We start from the raw sequence: 18,591 nt of genomic DNA, 5'->3' as shown, positions 1-18,591 counted from the left end.
CAGTAAATATTGGAAGGATGTGGAATAGTGGAAAGTTGCATGTTAGGGTATGTGCTCCTGACCAAGGCAATGGGGAAGAAGAAGCGGAGGTGGCCCCCGGGTGCAGCAGGAAGCACGGCAGCCCACCACTCCCAGCTACACAGCTCACAGCTGGGATGAGCTAACCTACTGAATTTAATAAAGGAAACTTAAAAAACTTAAATTACAAGTTTTAGTGTAGTTTTAGTACACTAGAAAGTATAGCATATTCATAACCTTAGTGGTTCAAAGGTCAGCTTGCATGAGGTATCCTTTGCTCACAATATAAAAGTCCACTTTTGGGGGGGGGGGAATTACCCCCCCTCACCACCACCACCACCATTTTAGACTACAACCCCGTTTACCACGTAATTTGCCTTGACCCCTGGCTCAGGACAGTTCCCCCTCGTACAGAGGACAAGGTGTTCCTGCTCCGTGAGGAGTCGAGGTTTCTGCAGGGCGCCGACACCGTGAAAGTAAATGCAAACTGCGCCCTCTAGTGTTCACGTGCTGACAGTGAGAGGAAGAACGTTGCATCGCCATCTCAAGCTCTGAGTCCTGATGTGTGCTGGCAGCCCTCCATAATCACGTTTCACCCTTCAGTGGACAACCAGGGTGCAGCGCACGGCAGCACACCGACAACATCAGCTCCTCTCCTGGGGGCCTCTCAGCTGTTTCTCAGCTGTGAGGCACCAGGGTCTCGAACCTTTCTTTCAAGGTGCATTCAGCAACGTTTGGATTCCTTTGCCTGCAAGGTTCATGTCTTGCTGTAAAACAGGAATCTGAAAACTCTTCTTCGTCCGGGATAGGCTCAAAAATATAAGTTAAAGAGCATTAATTCATCGTCAGTATAAGTCAACATGTTTATGTCCAGAATTCTCACTCGACGCCCTTTCTCACTTGAAACACATTTTTTTGCATGACCCAGTCTGTTGTTGTATCTGGGATGTGATCAGTGTGTGTGTGTTTTTCCCCATGTGCTGAAATGGATCATTGTTTTGTGATGAGATCACAAATTAGATTACGATGTTATTTATGGCCCCGCTCGCATTCATTCATTTGGGCGCGCGCGGTTATCACTTCCCTCCGCCTGCTGCGAGTGTACACGGTGTACAGACAGTATGCCACTGAACCAGTGCGCCCACAAGTGGGGGAGTTATGCAACGTACAGTACAGCGTCACAGAGACAGGTAAACAGTAAGAACATGTGCACACACGCAGAGGGGCTCGTGCACCAGTACGCACCAAAACCACCAACCAGTACATGGTAGTGCGCGCTTACGCTCTAGTCTCATCTTTTACCTCGCGCACGCACACGCACGCGCACGCGCGCACACCCCACATGATGCGGGGGGGGGTCTACAATCTTGCAATAATAATCAGACGTGTTTCAGTTGATTTTCCCATCTGAAGCATGGGGTGAATGAGGCTCTTGCCCTCAGCTCCAGGACCGCATGTTGAAATTAGACGTTTACTTTAGCCACAGCACACACTACTGATTTGATTTTTACACTTTTATGTCTGAATGGAAGAGAAAACGAGACACGGATGACACAGAAATGATTAATTTGTTTCACAACAGTTTGTGTGGAAAAATGAACTTCCCTTTCACTATAAAGCCCTGGGCAGAAGGTTTTAACTCAAGCAGGTGGAATGTGTGTTAACATGAGCACCGTGCGTGTGTGCGCGTGTGTGTGTGTGTGCGTGTGTGTGTGTGTGTATTCTTGTTCAGATATATTTGGGAGGACCGATTTGATTTTTTTAGAAGGGAGGACATTTTTGCGAAGTGAGGAGATTTTGATTTTGATGGGTCCTCACTTTTTCAAGGGTCTATTTTAGGGTTGAGGACAGAAAAAGGGTTAAATGAAAGTTAGGGTAATGGATAAAGCTAAGCATGTAGTTCTGATGGTTAGGGTTAGGGGCTAGGGCATTCAGTGAGGGTTTGCACAAGTGTAGAAAAAAACAGTTTGTGTGTGTATGTGCGCATGTATGTGTGTACGTATACTATGAATGTGCATGTGTGTGTGTGTGTGTGTGTGTGTGTGTGTGGTTGTGTGTGTTTTAACCTGAACCTTAAACCTCTCTATCATAATGAAAACCACGGTCTCTGAGGAGTTGTGTTGTTTTCGAGCGGAAACCTGATGTAAGACCAGCTAATAACTCTCCACCATTGCCTTTAAATTACCATCACCCGTACATGTCACATAGCTGCTGAGCTTCTCCCTCCTCGGAGAAAGAGAAACATGAGCTAGCCTCAGTGGATCCACTTTGGTCTCACCTTTTTTGTTGTTTTGGACACTTTCAGAAAGAAAAAGATAACACTGCTGACCCTTTAGTGAGGTGGTCTGCAACACAACCTACTGAAAGTGGTCTCAGTAGACTACCACCCTGTCTCGTGCTTCATGATCCTGCTTTTTCACAAGTGTCTCAGGGTAGGGTACCGGCTTATGATTAGCCTTCAATTTCTCTATAAAAATGCAAACAAGGCTTTAAGGAGGCGCTTATGGGAACCCCTATCCTTGCAGTGCACAGTCAGATTATTATTTTCACAAAATTATATATAGGTCCGACAAGGGTACTTTTAAAAGATATGTAATGTGATGTCATCTTCTTGTTGTTATTCATGGGGTATGGCTGACAGGTGGATAAGTTTTTATCAATTCTTTATTTTTCAGAAACAGTTGATCCATCCAGGGCGGCACGGTGGTGCAGTGGTTAGCGCGGTCGCTTCACAGCAAGGCGGTCCGGGGTTCGAGCCCCGGGGTAGTCCAACCTTGGGGGTCGTCCCGGGTCATCTTACGTGTGGAGTTTGCATGTTCTGTCCGTGTCTGCGTGGGTTTCCTCCGGGTGCTCCGGTTTCCTCCCCCAGTCCAAAGACGTGTAGGGTCAGGTGAATCGTGTGTGTGTGTGTGTGTGTGTGTGTGTGTGTGTGTGTGTGTGTGTGTGTGTGTGTGTGTGTGTGTGTGTGTGCCCGCCCCCTATGATGGCCTGTCTCCTCGCTTGCAGCACCAGTGACTGCTGGGATAGGCTCCAGCGACCCTGAGCGCAGGATAAGCGGTTCGGATAATGGATGAATGGCTTTGATCCATCCATTACATGTGGCAGTTGTCACGTCACCGTGTCTCATCATCATGTGTGCGAGTATACGTTTATAAAGTGTGTGAGAAGGTGCACTCGCATTCTTTTGTGGTTAACCTGCATTTGGATGGTTGGAGGTGAACTTGTTTTTCATGTACAGGCCGTGACAACAAAGTTGCCAAACGGCATAATAATCTGTTATCTGTCTCCCGATCTAAGAAGCCGGGTGAAATGATAAATATTTCTCACCTTAAACATTTTAGCTGCCACCCCTGGTAAAGGCGCATGCTCGAGTCCACATGTGCACACAGACACGCACAAAGTCACAGCGCAACCCTCCCTCTCTCTTCCCCGATGAACTATTTCAGCATCTTTAAACGAGCAGCGAGTGTGTGGGAGACAGAGTCCCCCATGTCTCTCCCACACAACTGCCTTTCATCATTTCATAATTAGTGAGCTCCTCCTCCTCCTCCTCCTCAGAGGGGGGGGGGTCTCTCCTGGCCTCGCTGCGCTGTAGCTCTCAGGCTTGAGAAATATGTACCCTTCCAGGGTAGAGAGAGACACGGAGAAACCATTGAGAGTGAAATGTTGACAGCAACTCTCACATAAGACGTGAGGACAAAAATCTAGTCAATATATTCCTGGAAAATCCTGAGCAATTAAAAATAAAAAATAAGGACTAAGGCAACTATTTGCTCACCCTATCCAATTCATGCAGCTTCACCACACGCAGCTTGCAAAGGCACGGTCGCTCGTTACGCGCGGCTTAGGAGCCCTTTAGCGTCAAAGCGATCCGCAAGCTGGGCACAAAGATGGCTATCGCACACTTCCTCTCCAGCTCAGAGGGAGGTGAGACGAGATCTGTCTGCTGGCCAGGAGTGAATGTGGAAAAAGCAGGGAGAGGATTTAATTTCGGTCAAAGAGCGGATGATACTAGAAGCGATCCAGCTCGACAACTGGATACAACTGCACCAAATGAATCTCTCGCCTCTGTACCTGTATACTGCCATGTATGAGTGTGTGTGTGTGTGTGTGTGTGTGTGTGTGTGTGTGTGTGTGTGTGTGTGTGTGTGTGTGTGTGTGTGTGTGTGTGTGTGTGTGTGTAAGTGCACAGGAGAGCTGAACCTGCGGATACAAACTGTGGCTTAGAGCCTGGAAAGGACATACAGACACACACTCAGATCTGATTGCGATGGTTCACCTCTGAAAGAGGATGTTGTTTCTTTCTTTTTTATTTAACATTTGTTTGGGGAGGGACAGTGTACATTAATCAACATTCAAAACAAATATGAATAAACCCGAGTTAGCTAAGAGGCTAGTTTCCATCGGCAGTCCCCTTGCCTGATGTTGTTGGGCCGAGGGTTTTAGTCAGTGGTTTATATCAAGGTGCCGTATTCTTCAGTTGTAATCAGAACAACGGGCGACAGCTGCAACGCTGGCCCAGCGGTTAGCGCTGTCGCCTCACAGCAAGAGGGTCCTGGGTTCGCACCCCGGGGTTGCCCAACCTTGGGGGGTCATCCCAGGTCGTCCTCTGTGTGGAGTTTGTGTGTTCTCCCCGTGTCTGCACCGGTTTCCACCCACCATCAAAAAGACATGCATGTTAGGGTTAATACTCCTGCCTGTGCCCCTGAGCAAGGCAACGGAAAGAAGAACTGGAGTGGGGCTGCACGGTGGCGGCCCACTGCTCCTAGCTACACAGCTAGGATGGGTTAAATGCAGAGAAAGAATTTCCCCCGTGAGGATTAATAAAGTAGTAAAAAAAAACTTACCATGTTTCTTTTAAATCACTGCCCAATCATCCACCCAGCCAATCCTTGAGCAGTTCTCATGACCAGCGACACCAAACTCCAGCATTTCATTCAACCTACCTCGTGTTGCAGGAAGTGTGTAACTTCATGACAACGTAACACAACTAATGGGTTTGGAGTCACTCTTTTTTTTTCTCCTAGTGACCCTAGACTTGAAAACCCCCAATATACACGGTGCAGAAAGGAGTTTAACAGAAATTCCCTCTGATCCAAACCTGGCATGTTTGTGTGATGCCGACTTTATCCTTTATAACATGCTGCCGTCCTCCAAGCAGCTGTGTCATCATCTGCAGGGCTGCTCCGACAGCCAGGCTATGAACATGGGCCACGCTTTATAAAGACTATATGACACGGCTGCTCACTGAGCTTGGCCTAGAGGTGTGTGTGTGTGTGTGTGTGTGTGTGTGTGTGTGTGTGTGTGTGTGTGTGTGTGTGTGTGTGTTAAATGGTGGGACTTTGTGTCTCGAACACGCTCTTTGTCAGTTCTGAAGAAACGTCAGCGTTTTATCAGGTCTTATTAGTGTAGTTCACTTCTTTCCTACAAATGCAAACATGATTAAAAGGCTGTGTTTTTAAAAGACCAGAGCTCGGTTCATACTTCCTGCCACCGCCGCCAGGTCGCAGATACGGCACTCTGAAACGGGGACGAGCTCGCTTTGGCAGAAGTGTTGTCCCTTCTGCCGTAGCAGCACTAAACACTGAGCTAGCATAGAGGCAGATTTATCCGTGGGTGTGAGTGTTATGTGTTCATGTATCTGTTTGTGTGTCTCTGTATGTTGCAGTGTGGTTGTCCTTATGTTCCTGTGCATGGACTCGCTGCGAAAACAAATTTCCTGCAGGACAACAAAGACTATATCTGCCACTTACCAACCATGCATGGTACTTCTTGCAAGCGTTCTTCCATAACCCGATTTTGTGACGCAATGACGCAGCTCCTTGGAGGGTGGCGCCACGTCCGGAAGGTTGTGATTAGTATTTGGCAGTTGTTTTCTCTGCAATATATAGTGCTCCTATATATCACAACGCCAAGCTGTGGGGGCAGGAGACTGGAGGTCAAATGAATTGGTGACCTTAAAGCTGCTGATTTAAACGCTTCATCAGTAAAGAAAATCTGAAGGAGTCAAGTGAAGTGCTCTGCCCACCCTTACTGAAAATAAGATGTTCAACTCCCAACATCTCCATCTTTCATCTGAATTACTTCATAAAAGATCTGATACAGACGTCTCACTCAGAGAATGGATGATCACAAAATACGGTTGTTAACGGCTATAACGTCGTCATAGGGGAGGTAGAGGACAAATATTTAGTAAGAGCAACAGAGAGGCGGAAAGGGGGAAAAAACATGGTGACAGAGCGAGAGAGAAGATAGAAATTGGGACAGAGCTAAGGGGCTTAAAGTTGTAATAAACTATAATTCCCACTCATGAGAACTACAGCGGAGCTACAGTGGAGGTTTTTATTCACAATTCACAAATATTCTTGTTTCATGCATACTTTGTGCACGTGTGTGTGTGTGTGCGTCCGTGCGCGCGCGCGCGCACATGTGGATGCTTATGCCGGGAAACATGTGAATGTTGCTGCGGTCCACTGTGATGGAAGCCAAAGAGCAGAAGGGCTGGGAATGTGTCCATCCTAATCCCAGCGAGGGACAGAAGGTGTTTTAGCAGATCTCCTCTGGTTCGCATGATCGGCCATGGTATCTGATGTGTCTACGGACCCCGGAACTGGATAAAGGAAGGCTGAGGCCTGTTTGGTTAGTGCCAGACTTTCACACTGGCAAGAGGAACTCAACTAAATAATCAGCAACAAAGCCAGCAGAGACAGCGTGAGCTCTTCCTCTTCCAATGGTATGCTAAGACATCACAAAATATCAAGAACAGAATGTCAAGCCAGGCGGAAGCAGGCTGTTACAGCCGCGCGTGACACCGAATGGAAGAGTACTGGGCGCCACAGCCGAAGGGAACAGCTTTTATCACTTCGTACGGTCACAAGCACACAGCGAGGGAAATAATTCATATTTGTCTCAAACTCAAATGTGGCTCGTGAGTTGCGTATGACAAGTTGCGGACTTGCCGTGCTCATCTCCAGGTACCGCAAGTTGACACACGGGTCGGAAACATCACCAGATCTGCGCTTTTGTCTCTGAGAACATATGCGGTAAACTTACCCAATTCATCTAAGATAAAGTAGTATGTTGTTTGTTCCCTGTATTTACTTGTTAGGTGTTGACTGTGTAATGGCAGAGACTGCTCGGGTCCCATCATGCATCTGTCCTGCGTTTGCATCAAATCAGCCTGTTAAGTCTCAGGGACCCATTTTAATCTCTCAGAAAGGATTTTCTATTTTTTTATTTTAATTGTTGTAAAAGCACTTTTTTTCTATTTCTCATCCCATTGTGACTCAAAATACACCGCGTACTCACAATTAATACCCATAATTACAATGTAAACATAACTTAACATACTAGCACATAAAATTACATATTCAGTAAAGGTCAAATTAGATTTCTAATCTATCCGTGTGACATACTAATTTAAAAACGTAATTTGAAGGAAAAAAATCCCACAAAGGAAAAATAAATATTTTATGAAATTGAGGACACAAATTACTATTTTATGCACACAAGATATAACGTATTATCTCGTTTGGCAATGTGACTAACTTGGGGGAACAATTTATTAGATGTGCTCTTAGATTATTTCTTTTTTATATCTCTATTTTAGTTTTCATAACAGGGTCATGCATTTGATAGCCTTAATGGTTTGTTATTCAGATAAACTCATGTGACAAACATTGCGTCCATGACATCATCGTGAGTAATTTATACATCGATCGAAGACGAGGAACGACAATGCTTTTGTAATACCAACGCTGATTTAATGTACTAATTATCCTAACAATTAATTACTTAGAAGTGTAAAGAAGAGAAACCACAAAAACTATGGGCTACCCCTCCGATGGGGGAGACAAATTTCCCCCGTACATCTGTTAAAAGGGCCAGGCTTTCTGTCATGTACAACGCTTTGTACTTTTTCAGACATGATGTCATGTCAGGTAAAACATGACAATCAGTTTAGGACAGTCAAGACACACGGCACACAGAAAAGGAAAATGATCATCAACAATAGCAAGAAAAACAACAGGCAAAAATAAATAAAAAGTTTATGCATAGTTAGGATACTTGGTGAATTAGCATCACTGCTCAATATTGTCCATAAAGGTTTTAATTGGCTTTTTGTTTAAATCATTTCAACTCGTCCAACTGCAATACACACTGCTCAGTTCTCTAAGCCACATTTCAGAGGTGGGCACACGCTCCTCTTCCCACTTCTGATGTACTATAGCCGTTTTCCCTAATACCGTACATTAGGGCTGTGCGATATGACCAAAATCTCATATCGCGATATAGGTCATTCATATCATGATAACGATACATATCACAATATAGCACATTTTCTGTACATTCAATGAATAAATAGTTTATATAGAATGACCACATGGGAAAGCCTATTTGTTATTACACTTTAAATTATATACTCGACAAATAAAAGGTTCTTACTCATATTTGATTATTTTTCCCTGTTTATTTAGAACATTTGCGCAAATTTTCAATTAAGCATGTAACAAAATATAAAATATTAATATATAGAATATAAAGGTAAATAGAAAACACTTTTCAACTATAGTTGCAAACAAAATAAATATAGGCCTAAATGTGAATATGGTCAAACATATGAAACCCATCATATAAGACTCTTTTAACAGTAGAACTGTTTGAACTGGCTCTGTGCATAACTGTAGTCCACTGACTTCCGGTTTCTACTGCAGCAATCATACCAGTTTCCTGTTTGTTGGCGTGTGTTATTGACAATGGCATATTTTTTCGCGATGCCTGCGAGATTTACCATGGATAAATGTCAGCTACATGCACAGAATTGTCGACAAACTTTCACCTGCACCTACCAGCAAATGGGTGAAAAGTTTCAAGTTGTACATATCAAGTTACATACAACAGTATGAGAGGCCGGAAAGGCCATATTCCATACTTTACCTCTCACATACACTACTGAAAAGGTAAAGTATGGAATATGGCCTATACCGGTGTTTCTCAACCGGGGGTCCGCGGACCCCTAGTGGTCCGTGGTGTAATTGCAAGGGGTCCGTGAAAATAAAATATCTTTAAAAAAAAGATCCTATAACATTTATAGAAATAGGATTATTTTACTCAAATGTGACTGAGACCTTTATCTACCTAAACTATAAAGGGTAACAGGACTTTTTTCTCTAATTACATCTGTTTCACAAGTGTAATTTATTGTATTTTAATAAGAGATCTCGCTCCCGTTTGCATTGTTACTGCATAAAAATTCTGTTGTTACATATATCTGAAAGTTACTGAATACATATTCTGTTTTGTTACATATATCTGAAAGTTACTGCGTAAGAATTCTGTTTTGTTAACTATATCTAATTTACAACTGAAAGCTCTTATTTTTGCCCCAAAGAGTGAATAAATGCTATAATGCAATTTAAAATGCAGTTTCTACTGTTTCTATCAAATTGCAACCCCCCTCCCCCAAGATCAGGTGGAGGGGTCCTCAGGGTAGATCAAAAATACGCAGGGGGTCCAGAACCCCAAAAAGGTTGAGAACCACTGGCCTATACGGCTTCATACAACAGCCCCTATGAGGATACTAATCCTCATAATTGTGGACGTAACTTGATTTGTACAACTTCAAACTTTTCACCCGTTTGCTGGTAGGTGCAGGTGAAAGTTTGTCGACAATTCTGTGCATGTCGTTGATATTTATCCATGGTAAATCTCGCAGGCATCGCGAAAAATATGCCATTGTCAATGGCACGCCCCAACAAACAGGAAACTGGTATGACCGTTGCAGTAGAAACCGGAAGTCAGTCGACTACAGTTATGCACAGAGCCGGCATATTTTGCAAAGTACGGTTTTCTGGTCTGTGATGTCTGCCCATGGTCCGTGTCAGATTTTTCATACCCAAACCACGTCCATGCGATAGGTACAAGCTCCTCGTTTTGTCCTGGCTGGTCGGAGTCCTTCTGTTCGGAATTACCCCGTTCTGCATTACTGTCACTGTCCTCCGTGTTTGTTTGTGTTGCCTTCATGCAAATTTCCTGCCCGTGTCCGTGCTGTGCAAAGAGCGGAAAGGGTCATGCAAATGACGAAAAATATTGCCGTAAAGAGTGTGATTTGCGACACAACGAAATAAACGATAGCGCTTAATATGAAATGATAGACGTTTTCTATCGTCACACGATATATATCGTCATATCGCACAACCCTACCATACATAATGAAACTGCTCGTTACTGGCATTTATCCATGTGGTACCCAGAACGCCTATCAATGGATCTGGCTTCGCCATGGCAACATAAACCTCTGACAAAAAATTCAAATTCAAATTCAAATAAATTCTTCCAAAATGGCTGAATTTATGGGCATGACCATAGAGAGTGGAACAAAGCGTGTTACAGGTAGGAGATCCCTCTGGATGTATAGATGTAATCGAAACCCATCTCTACCGACTTGCCTTCCTTGTTAATGGGTTAATGGGGTTGTAATTCACACTTTTCTGTCTATAACTGTATATGCATGTTGTTGTTGTTTTTTCTGTAGGCTATCTGTGTCTTGTGCAGCACTTTGTAACTTTGTTTTAAAAGGCGCTACATAAATAAACTCTTACTAACCTTGATCTTGTATAATGAAGTCTATGGATGACCATAAACTGGATTAATATTAGTAGTGGTAGTGGTAGTAATAACATTTATAGAGCATATTGCTAAAACACCCCCCCCAGACTTCCTCTGTTATTTTGTCAGAGAATTCCCTTTCCCATTTCTCTCTGATATTGTTTGTGCTTATGTTGTCTGTCTTTGCCATTGTAGCATAAAAAAGGAGATCGATCCTCGATCCATTGGGTTACGTTGGTTGATGCTGTCAATGGCTGAGTGAGCACTGATCTTTTCAAATGCTGTGGATGTGCCTCCCGGTGAAATCCCTGGCTTGTAGATACCTGAAGAAATCTGAGGAAGGTAGGTCATACTTCTGTTTAATTTGAGTAAATGACCCAAATTTGGGTCATTATATAAATCCTTTATGGTGACTAGACCGCTCTGTTTCTACTGAATGAAAACTCTGTCTTGTAGACCAGGAAGAAATGTGTGGTTATTACATATCGGTCTGCTCAAGTAGGTATCAGGAGCCTTAAGGTACAGACCTGTTCTAACCAAATCCATTCTGGGGTATCATCATTATCTACGAGTGTTTCTCCCCATCAAGCCATATTATGAAAATTAGCTGCCAGATAGTATCTTCTAAAGTTGGGAGAGACTAAATCCTCCCTTTGTTTTTGACTTAGCTAAGTGTTGTTGTTGTTGTTTTGGTTTTTAAAAAAATATTTTTTAGCAATTCTGACTGACTTATAGTTCCACAAGAATGGGATGACTGTTGAGCCTAGTTTCTGAAATTTTTTTTAGATGTGCACTTAGATTGCTATTTTTATTTTCCTCGCTCAATTTGGCCATTCCCAGGCTCTGTAGATTTCTGTGGTATGAAAAATTATATTGTAATTTATATCTAGATCGAGTGAGCATGGAAAATTTCATCCTATATGAACATATGTTCACATGTAGTCAATGTCTGAGATCTCTACTATAAGAGGCATATTTCCACTGGCCATGGTGGTTGACTTAAGGAAGTGATGGGAGCCGTGGTGCAGCGGAGCTTGGCGCAGTGTAGCGTGCACTAAACCGGGAGGACAGCTGACTCAGCACCTCCCCTGTTGTCTGTGTGCTCACTCAACAACGTCCTTATCCCCCGTGACAGATCACGGCCTCGGGGACCGAACATCCCTTCCAGCCATCCACAAATCCTCCCCACCCCGGCCTTGTAATTTCTCACGGAAGCACTCCTGATCCATCCACACGCTTGCTCTCTACACCAGACATAGGAAAAACCATGTGCCATGGCGAGGGCCAGGGATGTATGTTGGTTGTCCATTCAATAGATCAATACACTAGATGACTTCACTGATAAGTGCATGTTTAACTAAAGAAGTAAGACGAATGTGTGAAATCACCTAGTGTAGCAATTGGCTGGAAGCATTACCTGACTTATGGCCTTCTTGCTACATCTGAAATCACATACTACGTACGGCATCCGTGGTGCCCAATCATGTTCCATGGAGGGCCATGTGTAGGCAGGTTTTTTTTCCCAACCCAACACTCCACTTTTCACTGATTAACACACCTTCAGCCAGACAGAGAGGACTAATCAGTGAAATCAGCTGGTGTAGTGTTGCATACACACATCCTCCCATGGCACATGAGAGACACCACCGTACTCCATTGTACATATGTAAGGTTTCCAACTCCACAGACTTGACTAGGAGAATCACAGATTTGACCAAAGTCCCCTGAGATACATAAAAAAACATGTTTTTTTTAAAAATCAATCCGGGAGATGGTGTCCTCTCAGTGTGTTTAATACAGCAATAGCTTGCTCGAGTATTTTCCTTTAATGGCAGATGTATTGTCCCTGTTATTGAATCTAATGGTGGTGGGGTTTTTTTTTCCAGGTCTAAGCAGTAATTTAGATGGTTTTTTATAAATCTGGACTATATATTTGCCTGCCCAATTACAGGACACCCCTCTCATTCTCTCTGTAATTATGGCATTTAACCGTTTCACTCTTTCAGTAATGTGTGTGCCAGTAGATAAAGCAAGCTCTTTGAAAGGTAGGTAACGGCACACTGCGTTCAGCCTTCTGTTGGTGTAGAGACTGGCATCTCTTTTTAAAATGTAAAAATAACTAATGATTTTAACTAGCATAGCAAAATGTCAGACTTTACACGGGGTTTAAACCGCCCTCTGTCATCATTGGTGGTTATTGTTAAGTATTGCAGTGCATTGTGGGTACTCACACTATAGTGTGCAATGTTTGCATACTACAATATTTCTCTGGATGGAGTTTGACATCCAGGTATGTTTTTGTGTACTGCTTGATGCATACTATGGTTTGAGACATACTGAACAAAATTGCATAACTATTTTGCTAAACTAAAATTAGTACTAAATATAACAGACAGAGCCCAAGTCTGCTCCACACACACAACAGGTGAGACAGGAATGGTGTGATAGTAGGTGGTGGCATCACAGGTCTCTTTGAGCACTGACTTGTAACGCATTGGTCTTTATTTGTTTACTAAAAGTCATGACGCACAGACAACGTGCGGCTATGCATATATACGTTATGCTACCATGACCTGTAGTATTTTTTTTCCCATCATACAGTTGTCAGTTAAGCAAATTTTGTTAAACATTTTTGTCGAATTTGCCTTAACCCCCTGAAGGGTTTTACTTTTATTTTATTATTTAGTATATATGTATATATATATGTGTGTGTGTGTGTGTTAATATTATATTAATATTTTATTATTTATTTATTAACAATTCAAGGCAGTTTAATGACAAAACTGGGCTGGAAATGAGTTATGAATATATGGAGTGTATTTGAATCATCTTGTCCTGCAAGGGATTTATCCAATTTTAAGTCATACTTTTTTCCAGTTTTGTTAAGGTTAATATATGAAAGGCAGTTTGTTTCCTTTTCAGATTTGTTTATGTGACGCTAACTTCCGCATGTGTCTGTTGCAGTGATGTGTTAGTTCTGCTTTTGCTACTGATATTCTATCATGAGTTACTTTTGACTTTGAGATGAAATGTTAATACATTGTTTGTCTGTTATCACATAAAGAAATATGACTCATGTGATGATAGAATAGAGTCGATGCAGCTAGGAAGAGGAGAGAGGCCAGCATTGGCTTTGGTCAGACTCCCATCAGTGTTGCATGTTTTATCAGGGCCTCAGATATATGGTTTAACGTTTATATTCCAATATTCAACCTTGTAACCAGGCAGTTCTGTCAAAAGCAAGAATCTTTCTGGAGGAAATCTGAGAGCGATAGAAACATAAATGCAAAGAGGAAAAAAAACTGCAGACATAAAGCATGACTATTTTATCCGTCTTTGGCAATTTCACCTCGTTTCCTGGCGTCTGTGAAACATGTATGTTGAAGTTCAGCTTTATTATCATGTCTATTGGAATAAGGTTTCTTTTTAAAGATTTTTTTTTCAAAAGCAATGTAATTATTTCACAGTATTTTTTAAACTATACTACTAAGCTTGGCCTCCAGAGTGTGACTGACAGGCGAGCTGTCCAATGGCTGGGCTTGAGCAAACAGCGAGCTGAAGATGATTGGTTGGAGCAGTTTGACCGTTCGAATGTTCCTAGTTACATTATAAACAGCACACTATCCCAATGGCTTGTGAGTTTTAGATACGGAAACTATAGCCAAACGTGACAGTATCGAGATGTGATATTTGCTCATCTCTGAGATTAAGTGCTACCGTGCCTGCTTACGCAAGAGCAAAGGACATTTATTTTATTAGGACTCCTTTGAATGAGAGAAACCTGGCTCGAGGAAACATTAATAAGATCAGTGCCCCAACTCTCTGGGTAGGCCATCGTGTCTCTGTTAATAATAAAAGTAATAATGACAGTAATATTTTCTCATTTTCGCATCTTTTCTTCCATATTATCCCTGCCTGGCCGCCTCTAGTTGCATATAGAGATTAAGGTTGAAAATAAGGGAATTTTCCCATTATGGTTAAACATGTTGCTGCCTTTTTTTTTTTTACTATGTTAGACTGTTTGTTTTTGAACAACAAATAAAACTCTTTGCAGTATTGTAACCCAGCCCACTAGTGTGTGTTAGGGAGCCCAACGTGTCACAAGCTTGTTTCAGAGCAGAAACGCTTTAGGAAACTTCTGTATCCCCCCCAACAAGACAGCAGGCTATGTAGAGCCACGTCGTGGAGTATCTGACTGATGAAAAGGGGCAGCTTAGTCACAGCAGCTGTTGTGATTCAGCTCTCCCCATGCTCAGACTCGTCCACGGGTAATCACGGCATGGGCCGCTCAGCGCTGCTCTGAGGCCATGAATGCTGCAAACCTGCATTCCTGCATCTGCCTCAGGCGCTTGATGCACACCTCTGTACTCTGGGACAGAGAGAGAGAGAGCACGGGAGAGAGAGACATAGAGACTGAGAGACTGAGTAACAGGGAAAGAGAGACATCAATACGGGAAAGATGAAAAGAGTAGTAACCAAGCCAGAGAGAGGTACAGGCACAGGTACAGAGAGGTGAACAGACGGAGAGACATGGAGCAAGAGACGGAAATGAAAGAGCAAAAACTAGAGGCCATTATAGAGACAGATGGAGAGGAAAAACAGAGATAGAGTATGTGCCAGAGGGGCAGACAACAAAATCGCTTACTTTACACACATCTCATTCAGCCTTTATAAGCTCCAGAGGCAGCAAACAGGCGAGAGATTGGATGCTTTTTGTTAGGGGGTAAGAGCGCATGCCGCTGCCTGCACCTGCACGCTAACTTGTTTGACGTGGGAAAGGTTTGGTTGTGCATCAGTTATGATTGTGGGTGGCAAGGGCGGCAGTGGTTAGCACCGCTGCCTCACAGCAAAGAAGGTCCTGGGTTGGAACCCCAGGCCATCCCAGGTCCTTTCTGTGTGGAGTTTGCATGTTCTCCCCGTGTCTGGGTAGGTTTCCTCCGGGTGCTCCGGTTTCCTCCCACCATCAAAAAGACATGCATGTTAGGGTTAATACTCCCGTCTGTGCCCCTGACCAAGGCAGCGGAACGAAAAACTGGAGTTGGTCCCCGGACGCTGCAGCTGCCCACTGCTCCTATACAATAGGAGGGCTTAAATGCAGAGAACAAATGTCATTGTAACTGTACAATGACAAATAACTAAATAAAAGTGGCTTATAAACTGTGAAAACGTTGACTTTGAACTGCAAACTTTAAGCCTGTCACTCTTCATATTATTGTGATGCAGTAACAGAAGAACGGTACACACAGATACAGTGGAACCTAATATATGTGCAATGTCTGCCAAGGCCCACGTACCTTGCCTGTGAAACGAGAGCAACTTTGCTCTTTGTGGTTCAAAGATTTACATACTAGTGTTCACACAGCAAACACACTAGGACACACAGAACAGCCGTTTTTATGTCTTCTGGTAACTGACAGATCCTCTCTGTTGTCAGTTATCCATGACAATTACACTCTATTCTGACATTAAAGATGTTTTGCTCCTAAAATGAAGAATTGTAGTGTAATAGAAAAGCAACTACGGATAAAACTGAGTGTGATGTATATGGATAGGAAGTTGCATCAGAAATAGGAGTTACTTCCCTCTCCTACTGTACGAGTCCCAACAACAGGAATGGGGGGAACACAGCAGTCAACCGAGATTCGGCTCTTTCTGGGAGCCACTGAACACCAGCTGAGTTGACAGGTATGTAGATACTGGAATGTGCTTCACCGCCACACCTGTGCAGAACACGCCCGCCAAGACTGGTCTCTCCCATGCCATTGGCTGATCTCCTTGTGATTGACAGCTTGGAAAATTACTTGGCCTCAGTCCACAGGCCATGGGGGGCAGGTATGGTGAGTTCAGAGTTTGAGCCAATAGCAGACAAGAGATCCCTCAGAGCTGGGTGGGGCTGCAGTGAAATAAAACTCATCAATGGGGTGTGTCTCAAAAATATTTCGGCCGTCTAACAGTGGTGTAGGAACCCACTTTGGCTGGTCAACTAACTGCTGGCCACACGAGGAACCAAGCTGTTTTTCCACCCAGAGCACAGGAGTTAAAACGTGGCAGACATAGTAGAGAAAGTCAGAGTTGGAATTTTTTTTCCCGTGACAGTTGTACCTCAGGAGAGACTGGCTGGCTGCTTGATGGGACTGAACCAACACATCTCACATGCTCTCATTGCGGACCACCAGTTTGAGAGCCACGGGCTGGAGTACACGGATGGTGGCTTCAGGCCCTCTTTGCTTTAGGACTTCAGGTCCAGAGTCTGTTGGCACCCTGGTTAGCCATTCTTGTCTCCATTACAGTATAGTAAAGACGTATGTGCCGTTGTGGCTCTATGGTCGCTCACATCTCCTTATCACTTTTCCAGCCCAGCTATCGATTCCATATCCGTTGGACGGAGAACTGATAAGGGCATGTGCCTGACATTAACTACAGGTAATGAAGAGACAACATCTGAATAAGAGAGGCTTTGGGGTTACCACGGTATAGTAGCATGCTATTTTAGTCATGAAAATTGCTGATTACATTTCAATTTGTTTGTTCCTTCATGATGACCCTTTTTTTTTAAACATGTTTTCTAACCTGTTTCTTTTTGTAGGTAAAAGGAGATAATGAGGAAAGTGCTTATCAGAGTTTGAAGTGTCAGCTAATATATTTATATTCATCTTTTGATAATGTTATATTCAGGATGCACAAGTTAACAAGCCCTGACACCAAAGTAATGAAATGACTGCTCTTGGTGATCTATCCAAGGTGTAGAGTTGAATGGTTACAAATTTAAAAGCTTTAAAAAATGTATTCAAACCCCTGAATGCATCAAGTGTCATCTTGCATCTATAAATCAAGCAGCAGTGTTGAAGTGATAAAGCAAAAAAGGTTTGTATTTTCATATCCTATGAGCAGAACAAGATACAGTGGAATGTGGATTACCAACAGGCAGCCCAGACATTAAAAGTGAAAAGTCAAATATTTCCACATTCTCAGGAACTCCGTACAAAGTGTATTTAACTGCCAGGAGAGATCATTTTCTTGTGGCGTTTCTATGTTAGACGGGGAGGTGAATCTGCAGTTGTGAGTCCCAGCCTGTGTGGGGAACTGTGAGATGGGATGGGTCGGTAGGTTTTTGTGCAAAAAATTGGCATCAAAATCATTACAGCCCCGTTTTAGTGGGTTGAGCATAACAATAGAGTAGTAGGTAAATTATGTTTAAAAAAAACCCAAACAAAACAAAACACCTCCAACTATTTTAGTTGGTTGCTAATCATCTTTGACAAATTTAGCTCTGCTGATAAATATAGAAGAGGGCTACTTTGGACATACACCCTGAAGTGGTGCTGCATGACTGCCTCAGTCCATTAAAGCCTAAGAGCATTCTGATGATGATGCAATCTGCGTACAAGAATTAAAAAAAAAATCAGGTAAGTCATATGTTGACACTTGACAACACAATAATGCATGTTTGTCACTGACAAACATGCAAGGCTGGCATTTCTACTCTGTAATTAGAGCTTCTGCTGCCAAGGATGTTTTTAGTTTATTACACAAGAACCAACAAGTTGATTCAAATCACAGATGTAGAAAACGTTTCTTCAACGAAAACGGTTGAGGGGATTGGCAGAAGGAAAATGTGAATTTAGTAATTGGTGGGGATTGTTTGAAAAATTTCCTGACGATGGCCACATTTCATGTATCCGAATAAACGTGTTGATTCAGGCGGAAAATCTCAAATGGCTCTGAGTAATTTTCAGGGCAAACAAGCAATGTGTGGTTGAAAGTCTCATTTCATTTTATTCCCTATACAATGCATAATCTAAGACCACGGTTGTTATTGTAAAAGCTATCTGTAAGATCATAATTAATCATTTACAGCCATTTCCATTGTATATGGCGGCTATATGCCTGAAGCTGCACAAAGTGTTTGCTAAAACAAGATGGAACTGTGTTCATCTTTCATACCGATTGGTGTTTTTTTCCCAG

The sequence above is a fragment of the Lampris incognitus genome, chromosome 4 (genome assembly GCF_029633865.1).
Source record: "Lampris incognitus isolate fLamInc1 chromosome 4, fLamInc1.hap2, whole genome shotgun sequence".
NCBI lineage: Eukaryota > Metazoa > Chordata > Actinopteri > Lampriformes > Lampridae > Lampris > Lampris incognitus.
The sequence above is the reverse complement of the archived record's forward strand: the minus strand, read 5'-3'. Positions refer to the sequence as shown.